This window comes from Schistocerca gregaria, chromosome 3 (genome assembly GCF_023897955.1).
Source record: "Schistocerca gregaria isolate iqSchGreg1 chromosome 3, iqSchGreg1.2, whole genome shotgun sequence".
Taxonomy (NCBI): Eukaryota; Metazoa; Arthropoda; class Insecta; order Orthoptera; family Acrididae; genus Schistocerca; species Schistocerca gregaria.
Window position 1 is genome coordinate 827880650 of NC_064922.1, and position 12385 is coordinate 827893034.

A 12385-nucleotide genomic window follows, 5' to 3' on the forward strand; every position below is an offset into this window, starting at 1 on the left:
AAAGTAAGATCATCCCAGGTCGTTTCTGAGTCGAAGCTGTTCCAGTCCCAACGAACCGGGAATGTTTAAATGACAGACACCCTGCTGCATTCGACAGTGGTTCAATCGAAGCGAATCAGTGCTGTTGAATGTGTAACACCGCCCGATTGATTCAATAATAATAATAATAGTTTTTATTGAAATAAACAGCGCACACTTGCATAAAGAAATTTTTTTCCTTGCCTCTCAGGACCACAGGAATAAGTTGCAAGTATGTTATTGTTGACATTCGTAAATAATATGATTGTTATTAGTATGTACTATTTTTATCTTCAAATTTTTTCATGTTTTAAACTTCTCTTTCCTAAATTTTAATATTCTTATCCATCTTCTACTTATTTGTGGTATATTTTTCTGTAAAGTGTTCTGAAGAAGGGCATTACGTGCTTGGAACCGGTTACGGAAATAAGATTACTTTTATGCACCTTTCGACAGATACAACCACAGTTACTGGAATCAATAAATCACTGAACTTACCTTCAAGCTAGACGCAAAGAACCATCTATTTGCACAGGAAAAAAGAACTGAAGATTCTCGATATCTCCAGCCATATTAATTTTAACAATGAATGTCTCGCCAGTAAGGTAACACCTAAATATGCTTTTGCTTACATTAAAGCTCCCACTAATGTTCATTATGACAAGTGGACTTGGAAACTTGCGAAGTTCGTCATGAACTGTATGATAAAATGTTTAGTCATTGTTAAAAAACTGAATGTTAGTACTTAGAGTTTATACAATGACATCGCTAGACTATTACATAATATGCATCTGGGCAGTGTTTTTAGTCATACTGATGATTTTATTATATATTGTCCTTGAATTTTTTTAGGACGACAGAATGTGCTGCGACATCTCATTGTTGACACTCGCAAATAACGCGATAGTTATGAGTACGTACAATGTTTTTATTTTAATTTTTTAAATTTTTGAACTTTTCGTTTTTAAGTTTTGATATTTTTATCTAACTTTTTCTTATTTGTAGTGTGTTTTACTGTACAGCCTTCTGAAGAACGGCACCAAGTGCCTGAAAACGGTTAAGGAAATAAAATTTCTTTTATGAAACCGGTTGCTGATTATCTCGATAAATACAAGGACAGTTGCTGAAGATGGATAAAACATTCAATAATAATTTTTCAGATTTTTTGCTCGTTGAAACTAATTACAGATTACACAAACTAATTAATTTCTGGGACACATAAATTGTCAGTGGTGCAACATACAAGCATTTAATAAACAAATCTTATCCCAGAACAGAAATTAAAATTAACAAACGATAGAACAGTGCTGCAGTTAATCAGTTCTTTGCTCTAGACATGTGACAGTCAAAAGAGCTATTTATGCGAATCACACTGTGAAGCTTATAAAATTCTTAAAAAATGCTATTTAGACGTTTCAGGAAATAGTACGAAGTAATCGAGAGATCTATATAGTACGGTTGACGCAGAAGGAACCTAAATCGCAAGATGTGTATCTATTCTGTTTTGTTTCTGCAAATAAGAGTTGTCATTAAGAATTTAAATCTGCATTTCTGTCTGCACAACTCGGCAACTAAACGCATCTGTAATATCACCAAACAGGATTGAACTTAAACATCTCTCTGGAAAGATGGCTTCCTTAATGCATTTGGTACAGAGTGTCGTGAGCAACTAGCTACAGACTGTTCACTAAAAACATTGTACATGTGTTTAACCAATATCCATACGCTATCGTTGTGTCTCGATGCGGCCTTGGAGCTCCTGATGAATCGACTGCTAACGTGAAGTCATATATATCGATCATATTCTACTAGACTGTAATGCCTCACAAGATGAGGAGACGGAAATTATGTAAAAATTTGCCTTTCTTCTACAATAGTACGAGTGTCTTCAAGGTGCTTTCCGATGTAGATATTTATTTTGAAACTTAAAAATAATTTACTCCTAGTGGCGTGTGTGCGTCCATGTGATCTTCACTTTCGCACTCAAAAACCGTGCTAATAACGTACACAATAATTCACTGATATCGACAAAGAAACGAATGAATACATAACACTGACGCCAAATCGTAGCTGATATTCGGATGCTGGTCGATTGACGAGGTGTACTTAAAAAGTGAGTCTCAGCGATTGGCGGCCATCCGTGTGTACAAATAAGTCTTCCATTGTTCCTCCCAATTCCCTTCCTGTTCTACCCACAGCCATCGTTCTAACTATATCGACACTAAACTACAAAGTGGTATGAAAATGCCACAAAAGTTGCCACTGAAATTTATGTGCGATAGAAATCTACAAGCAGGGGTAGAATTCTCTACAGAATACAAACAATGTGTTTACACAAGGGCAGGTAGTGATTTAGTGGAGATTCTGCATCTCTCGAACAGAAAAATAGAAAACGTCGAGACTATGTTTGAGTAAATGTCATAAAGCTACCACGAAGTGTCTGTCTATGGCGTAAGGAACCGTACAAACACATCGACCGACTGGGATGTTTCATTTAGACATTCGCCCGAAGATCGCCCTAAATATATAACAAGGTTTCGACTTATTCTTAGTGAAATGATGCCTATCTTTCGGCTTATTCTTTATTATTCAGTATCAATAATTGGATTTCTGCTTGCATAATAATATCGATGGATAATTCACAGTACTTATATTTAAATAATATAGTTAATTTTAAGGACTAAAATGTACTGTAACATTTAACGATAAAGCAGCAGCCGAGCAAAATCTACTACGTGTCCTCGATTAGTTTGATCCACCGCCTGCTAGTTGCCCTGCGAGTTAAAATAAAACATACGCCACATTTTGGCTAAACACAAACTCATTTATAAGTTGTTGATGTTGACACAGGAACTACTGGAGAGCTGTCTACAGAACTCTGCAATACGACGAATGAAAAGATACGTGTGATATCTAATAACAAATATAATCTCTTCGAATCAAAACAGTTCTCGTAAATTCTGAAAGTAGATGTCAATCTTCAGTTTTACGTCCTCCAAGCAAAAATGTACGAAACGTACAATGTTTTTCTTATCATAAAAACGTTTAATGTCACTCTCCTGTGTGATAATATTTTTAATTATTTTCGTTGAAAGTGAGAGATATCATTTTATTATGGTGAGATACCCAAGCTGAAAGAACAATGAATTCTAAAATATCATCTCCTTGTTCTGTAACATTACGAACATCGAAAGTGATAGAATGGGCATCCACATGGTACTATTTTTAACTTGTATTTAGAGCAGAACGGCACCACGATGGACCAAGCAAGGATTTCTGATCCTCGCAAATTCACTCTAAGCCGCCCCCTCCTTCCACCCCCCCCCCACCCCCCCTCCGAAAGAAAAGAACGACGCAGCACGAAGAACTGATCCGAATGGGACGGAAACAAGCAGGTGTTCATGTACATGTAGAGACGAACAAGTTTATATTTTCAGAAATATTGAATAATTTAGCCAAGAGAAACATTTTCAGAAATTAAGAATGTCAGTAACGCTTTGGCGAAGACGAGTGTGGAGATGCCCCAGACAGTGATGCGATACCATCCCGACTGTCGCCCGCTATATGGCCGACAGTATGTAGTGATGATGGGGAGTGTCGTTTATTTTCTTAGCAGGACCCCTTTGGTTGTCATCCGAGCCACTCCTGTAGCACAGGGGTACGTCGCCGATATTCCGCGCCCCGTTTCGTTAGCTTTCAAGGTAAGCTATCCTGCGCTTGAGATGAACCAACGCTCTGTTGAGGTCTCAGTTTGTGAAGCTCTTGCTCTTGAATAAATTGTCCAATTTTTTTCTGAAATTGTCATCATTTGTTCTTCTGTAGTTATACATCACGTCTACCGATTTCCGTCCGTTTCCGATAATTCCTTCATAGTGCGTAGTTTGTTTCTCGTAGAATGTATTTAGGGGTAATACTAACAAGTGATATTGAATGGGGCAATCACGTAAGACCACTGTTAGGAAAGGCGAATGAAATTCTAGAGTACTACGCTAAGAGATTGGAGTCTTTATCAAGTAGGGTAAGTTGGGTGCAATTGAGTAGGGGGTGAAACCGGGAACCCTCACATTTTTCTTTGCGAGTTGTAACACTGTTTCTTGGCCGTCAGCCAGTGAATCCAAACGGCAGCTTCAGTATGCGGAGGCGCTGTTGCTGAGCGAAATAATTTATTAAATTTATGCGGTTTTGTATCTTACTTTGTGATTTTCTTGAGTTCAGTAAGGAACTTAGATCGTCGTACTACATGTGGAAACTTTTAAGAACAGTGAATTATACTTTTATCAGCGTTTCAGAATGTGTCTTGTGTTAAACAGTAGTTCACCTTGTTTCTTATGCAGAAGAAATTTTCCAGTATGGTGTAGTTGGGGCAAAACTGTGTAGAAGCAACGAAGTGAAACCGCAACTGCTCGATATTACCCCCATGACTTCGATATTTATAAGTTATATGTTTGATGAAAGTAGTTTATACTTCTTGACGAGCGATAAGTGAAAAATCGGAGTTCGAGTCCCGTTCTGGCACAGATTTTCGTTAAAGTCATTCCATTTTGCACCTGGTGGTAGCCCTTATTCGCAACTGCATGCATGTCCAAAGAAACTTGGCATCGTAATTAGAATAGCGCAGGCACTGCAATGTCGTATAATCGAAAAAGAGTCGGAAGACTTGTGAAGCAAGTAACTATTCTGAAGATGGGAATGAAACGCCTTGTATTCTTTGCAAAGACTCCTATTCGTCAGCAAGAAATTCTGATTGTTGGGTTAAGTACCTACAGTGTAAGAAGTGGGCGAATGACGGGTAATTAGGGTGGAATGAATATTGCTTGCTAAGTACCGGTGTGTGCCATTCTTCAGATAGAAAATATGAAGTTGCCCAGTTGTGCCCCAAAGAGTATCCGCGTTTACCCTAAAGTGTGGGGTGTAATTTATATTGCACATTGCCGAGTTTATTAAATATAATGGAAACCAACAAAAATAAGTGTTTTTTGTTGTTGTGGTCTTCAGTCCTGAGACTGGTTTGATGCAGCTCTCCATGGTACTCTATCCTGTGCAACCTTCTTCATCTCCCAGTACCTACTGCAACCTACATCCTTCTGAATCTGTTTAGTGTATTCATCTCTTGGTCTCCCTCTACGATTTTTACCCTCCACGCTGCCCTCCAATACAAAATTGGTGATCCCTTGATGCCTCAGAACATGTCCTACCTACCGATCCCTTCTTCTGGTCAAGTTGTGTCACAAACTTCTCTTCTCCCCAATCCTATTCAATACTTCCTCATTAGTTATGTGATCCACCCATTTAATCTTCAGCATTCTTCTGTAGCACCACATTTCGAAGAGCTTCTATTCTCTTCTTGTCCAAGCTATTTATCGACCATGTTTCACTTCCATACATGGCTACACTCCATGCAAATACTTTCAGAAAAGACTTCCTGACACTTAAAGTTATGCTCCATGTTAACAAATTCCGCTTCTTCAGAAACGCTTTCCTTGCCATTGCCAGTCTACATTTTACATCCTCTCTACTTCGACCATCATCAGTTATTTTGCTCCCCAAATAGCAAAACTCCTTTACTACTTTTAAGTGTCTCATTTCCTAATCTAATTCCCTCAGCATCACTCGACTTAATTCGACTACATTCCATTATAATCGTTTTGCTTTTGTTGATGTTCATCTTGTATCCTCCTTCCAAGACACTGTCCATTCCATTCAACTGCTCTTCCAAGTCCTATGCTGTCTCTGACAGAATTAAAATGTCATCGGCAAACCTCAGAATTTTTATTTCTTCTCCGTGGATTTTAATACCTACTCCGAATTTTTCTTCTGTTTCCTTCACTGCTTGCTCAATATACAGATTGAATAACATCGGGGAGAGGCTACAACCCTGTCCCACTCCCTTCCCAACCACTGCTTCCCTTTCATACCCCTCGACTCTTATAACTGCCATCTGGTTTCTGTACAAATTGTAAATAGCCTTTCGCTCTCTGTATTTTACTACTGCCACCTTTAGAATTTGAAAGGGAGTATTCCAGTCAACGTTGTCAAAAGCTTTCTCTAAGTCTACAAATGCTAGAAACGTAGGTTTGCCCTTCCTTAATATAGCTTCTAAGATAAGTCGTAAGGTCAGTATTGCCTCACGTGTTCCAACATTTCTACGGAATCCAAACTGATCTTCCCCGAGGACGGCTTCTACTGGTTTTTCCATTTGTCTGTAAAGAGTTCGCGTTAGTATTTTGAAGCTGTGACTTATCAAACTTTTAGTTCGGTAATTTTCACATCTGTCAACACCTGTTTTTTTTGGGATTGGTATTATTATATTCTTCTTGAAGTCTGAGGGAATTTCGCCTGTCTTATACATCTTGCTCACTAGATGGTAGAGTTTTGTCAGGACTGGCTCTCCCGAGGCTGTCAGTAGTTCCAATGGAATGTTGTCTACTCCCGGGGCCTTGTTTCGATTCAGGTCTTTCAGTGCTCTGTCAAACTCTTCACGCAGTATCGTATCTCCCATTTCATCTTCATCTACATCCTCTTCCATATCCATACTATTGTCCTCAAGTACACCGCCCTTGTATAGACCCTCTATATATTCCTTCCGCCTTACTGCTTTCCCTTCTTTGCTTAGAACTGGGTATCCATCTGAGCTCTTGATGTTCATACAAGTGGTTCTCTTATCTCCAAAGGTCTCTTTAATTTTCCTGTAGACAGTATCTATCTTACCCCTAGTGAGATAAGCCTCTACATCCTTATATTTGTCCTCTAGACATCCCTGCTTAGCCATTTCGCACTTCCTGTCGATCTCATTTTTGAGACGTTTGTATTCCTTTTTGCCTGCTGCATTTATTGCATTTTTATATTTTCTCCTTTCATCAATTAAATTCAATATTTCTTCTGTTACCCAAGGATTTCTACTAGCCCTCGTCTTCTTACCTACTTGATCCTTTGCTGCTTTCACTACTTCATCCCTCAAAGCTACCCATTCTTCTTCTATTGTATTTCTCTCCCCCATTCCTTCAATTGTTCCCTTATGCTCTCCCTGAAACTCTGTAAAACCTTGGATCTTTCAGTTTATCCAGGTCCCATCTCCTTAAATTCCCACCTTTTTGCAGTTTCTTCAGTTTTAATCTACAGGTCATAACCAATAGATTGTGGTCAGAGTCCACATCTGCCTCTGGAAATGTCTTACAACTTAAAACCTGGTTCCTAAATCTCTGTCTTACCATTATATAATCTATCTGAAACCTGTCAGTATCTCCAGGCTTCTTCCATGTATACAACCTTCTTTTATGATTCTTGAACCAAGTGTTACCTATGATTAAGTTGTGCTCTGTGCAAAATTCTACCAGTCGGCTTCCTCTTTCATTTCTTTTCCCCAATCCATATTCACCTACTACGTTTCCTCCACTGCCTTTCCCTACTACCGAATTCCAGTCACCCATGACTATTAAATCATCACCACCCTTCACTATCTAAATAATTTCTTTTATTTCATCATACATTTCTTCAATTTCTTCGTCATCTGCAGAGCTAGTTGGCATATAAACTTGTACTACTGTAGTAGGTGTGGGCTTCGTATCTATCTTGTCCACAATAATGCGTTCACTATGCTGTTTGTAATAGCTTACCCGCATTCCTATTTTTCTATTCATTATTAAACCTTCTCCTGCATTACCCCTATTTGATTTTGTGTTTATAAACCTGTAGTCACCTGACCAGAAGTCTTGTTGCTCCTGCCACCGAACTTCACAGATTCCCACGATATCTAACTTTAAACTATCCATTTCCCTTTTTAAATTTTCTAACCTACCTGCCCGATTAAGTGACCTAACATTCCACACTCCGATCCGTAGAACGCCAGTTTTCTTTCTCTTGAGTAGTCCCCGCCCGGAGATCCGAATGGGGGACTATTTTACCTCCGGAATATTTTACCCAAGAGGATGCCATCATCATTTAATCATACAGTAAAGCTCGGGAAAAATTACGGCTGTAGTTTCCCCTTGCTTTCAGCCGTTCGCAGTACCAGCACAGCAAGGCCGTTTTGGTTATTGTTACAAGGCCAGATCAGTCAATCATCCAGACTGTAGCCCCTGCAACTACTGAAAAGGCTGCTGCCCCTCTTCAGGAACCACACGTTTGTCTGGCCTACAACAGATACCCCCCCGTTGTGGTTGTACCTACGGCACGGCTATCTGTATCGCTGAGGCACGCAAGCCTCCCCACCAACGACAAGGTCCATGGTTCATGGGGGGGGGGGGGGGGATAAGTGTTTATGGATCATATATATTGTTCATGCCTTGTTTATCTTTCACTGAGATAGGTTTGAAGTCCTAAAAATGAAAAGTGTGACTGCGATCCGCCTTATCTACCCTATTATATCTCAGTTCGCCCTAGGCATGACAGCAACACAGACTGAATTTGGAGATGATATTCTAGAATCTGAACAAGCTAGATCCCACAATAAAGTGTTACAGAGATGCTCGTGGAACTTAAATGTCAATCATTAGTTAAAACTTCCAGGCTGAGAGGCCTAAAACCTTCTTCCTGACGTTCCGTTGCCAACTGCGGGTAACATCTTCCGAGACGAGTCAACGACTCAGTTTTACAGATCGACCACGGCCCATAGCTCAGAAGTTTTAACTAATGAAGATGCCGGCCGTGAAAGTCTACACGTTATGATTAAATGTCAATTTCTGAATTACAGGTGAAACTGTTCTCGTGCAACCCCGTTAGCTTCAGTCTGAGAACCGTTATTCGTGGACGATGACCGATACTTATGCTTGCACCATAGAATATTTGAAGGAAGTATTTTGGGAATAAGATTCAAGAGACGAGGGTGCGTACAGAGGTATAAGGAGAGTCATTGACCACAAGCTATATGCGAGAGTGGAACAGGACAAAAATGCCTTTTATTAGAGGATGTACCTTTCGACACGCAGCAGTCAGTTACTTTAGAGGTATACGTATTGAATATTACAAATAGAATATAAAACAAGCGCAGTTAAAAATAGTTGATATAAGCGCTGCCTGCGAAACTAAAGCTCCACATTCCAGTCGTGGTCGAACAGAGTATTTTAATCTTGTAGGATGTTTCAGGTTCACTTCTGTACTTTCCATACTATGAAGAACAGTTACTGTTAATTATACTACAGCGTAAAAATCAGTGAATCGGAATTTATATCATGTTAACAGATCGCCTCAATACTAATGGACGTTGTTCGGGTTGTATAGTTTCTTAGTTGTTGAGTGTGGCGGAAGAAAAGAAAACGTGTCCTAACCAACTTGCCTTAAACGCCAATAAACAAATTACAGAGACACCGTTTCCGCCATTGTCGTCCGTAGCTGCCATATGGCGCTAGTTAACTGTTCGCCACATGGCGCTCAGAAAAAAATTGCTCTCTTTCTTTTTTCTATCCCTCGTGAAACAACACGTGTATTCCGAGATAATTAAGGAATAATAACCTAAAAATTTAAAGTAAAGTTTCCTTTTTCGGCACCTGCGACACTGGCTCATGTCTGGAAACCGAGCGACGGTTCTTTCGTCCTCGAGAGAACGTCGCTTATTCACACGTACACACTTCCTGTTCGCCGTCTCTTACGGTCATTACCGCTAATAAATTTCAGATAATAGAAGCTGTGAAGATGTAACTGATAAACAATGCTCCCTAAGTTTCTTCATGTATTCTGTTTACAACCACAGAACACTTCATTTATGATCGACTTACTGGGCCACGTGTAGGCGACAGTTTGTGACGGAAACCATAGATGCTGGAAATAAATGATGTGGAAGCAGCGCAGAGCTTTCATGCACTACACAGAGGCAAAGTTGAAGGCTACAATGTGCGTAACAGAGCAACAACCAGTGTCTCGATGAATATGAAATTAAATATAGTGACCAGTCAAAATTAAAATATTGGTAAACGACACTCTTGGCGCTATGTGGACTGTATAGTAAGTTGACGTTCTGCTGATTTTTATGATCCTTGTAATTCATCTGCCGCGCGGGATTAGCCGAGCGGTCTGTGGCGCTGCAGCCATGGACTGTGCAGCTGGTCCCGGCGGGGATTCGAGCCCTCCATCGGGCATTTGTCCTTAGGATAATATAGGTTAAGTAGTGTGTAAGCTTAGGGATTGATGACCTTGGCAGTTAAGTCCCATAAGATTTCACACACATTTGAACATTTTTTTGTAGTTCATTTAAATATTATGACGTGGATTGCATTTGTTAGTAGATGGATTGACTAAATAAGGCTGCATACTAATCACTTTATAAAATGATTAGTTTGATTTAAGAAATACATTAATTCATTGCACATTTCTTAATTCAATAATATATCACCATCATTATCGCCATCACCATCACTATCACTATATCATGTACGTCAATGGACAGAGGCCCCACCTAAACTTTAGCATGGATTACAATGTAGGTATATAATGCCATGTTGCTTCTGAAACATTTTTAAGGTCATACTCACACATGACGTCATGAGACGTCATTTCAGAAACAGCAAAGAACTTACTCATCGAAGATCATCTGTTCCTCTGTCTACAATAATAATAATAATGATAATAATAGTATTTATTCAATATCGAATAATGAAATACATTCCATAGAAATAATACAGTTTCAGAATATTATACAATTATTTTTCTAAATATGCTAGTATACAAGTAAAAACTACAGATACGTTTGTAGTAACACATTTTACATTAGTTTGTATGTAAGTTACAAATATTTTTATTATCATTGGATCACTTGTGAATTACTTAAAACTATGAGCTTGACATACTTACAAAGCAGTTTTCATACAGATATAAAGCTTATCTGACGAATAAAATGTATTTTCAATTAAAACTCCTTATAGCTGGCCTTTTAATTTGCTAGTGGATTAGGGTTTGAGACTTTTTGGTAGATCGATGGTTAGCTTCAGCGCAGCAAGAAGTGAATTTTTTTCATGTAAAGCTGTTCTGTGGGTATTTACATGGTATCTGAAATTTTCGCTTATATCGTGCTTTTGAAGTAGGGATTTATTGTTTTCACAAGCAATATTACTTTCAATATATATCCTAAAGGGTAAGCACAACTAATTTTGGAACATTGATTCTCTAGGTTTGGGCTCACCTATAATCTGACAATTTTGATGAATTTAATCTAGCATTAACAATGTGCTTAGGATGGCTTGTGTTGTTGTAACCTGTCCCGCCCACCTCCATTTCGAAAACAGTGGTAATTACATCTCTCCCTCTAGTTTTTCCTTGATCCTTTTGTATTTTTATGTGAGTGACCTGTTGTATATAAAACAGTTGGAAATGAATGCAATTACAAATCTCAGAACCAATAAAATACAATCTGTAAGGATCTTCAGCCGACCTGAAATTCCAGTATGTGTACTGTTCACGATCTATCTTCTACGATTGGGATCAGAGTGTGACAATGCAGTATTGGTACCTAGTCAGTTTCCCAGCGTTCAGCCTGTTGGTTCACGAAGCCAGAATTTCTACTACTCACTCAGATAGCCACTCAGGTGCCGTCAGAAGAAACTCTCTTCCAACCAAGTAAAATTACTTTATAATAATGAGCATCATACCAAAGGATAAACGGAAGATTAGGGTTTAATCTTCCATCTGTAAGACGACCATTACAGATGGAGCGCAAACTGTAATCTAAGAAGATTGGGGAAGGAAACTGGTCACTGAGTGTTGAGTGACATAAGCTCAATATTAGTCTTAACTGATTTAGAGCAACTACAAATTTGTACGGGTATTTGAACCCTGCTCCACCCAAATACGAACCTGGTAATGAGCAGGAAAGAGTGTTGTACCAACGTCATATTTCAGACTGTCGTCTTCACCAAGTACTGTAATAGAACTTAAATATACATTCATATTCCATATTTAAATAATAGCATTTACTTTTTGTGTGCAGAGGTCTTTTTCTGAAATTAGAACTATGCCCCACGAAAGTAAGGTTCTTCTCAATGCGAAATATTGTTTCATGTTACAAAAAGGTCATTTACCTATCAGCAAATATTTTATTGAAATTTTTAAAGTGTTGCAATCGAGAAAATCTTGTCAGTACTACAGCTAAAGCCTTTCTGTTACATTATTACTCCAGTACATACCAATAGTCAGTAACTGAAATTAAATTAAGTAGAAGTATTATCGAAAGCTAGTTACAAGACAAAAACACCTTTTAAATGGATTATTTTAAACCGACCCGAATTTCCATTTTCAAGGCAGGGAAAGTTAATGGGACATTAAAGGAACTACGTTAATTTATAAATACCACATTTTCAGTGGTAGAAGACCTTCTTCTGTTTCAAGGGATAAGATACTGACAACCAACAAGATGAGGACTGAATGAGATTTTCACTGTGCA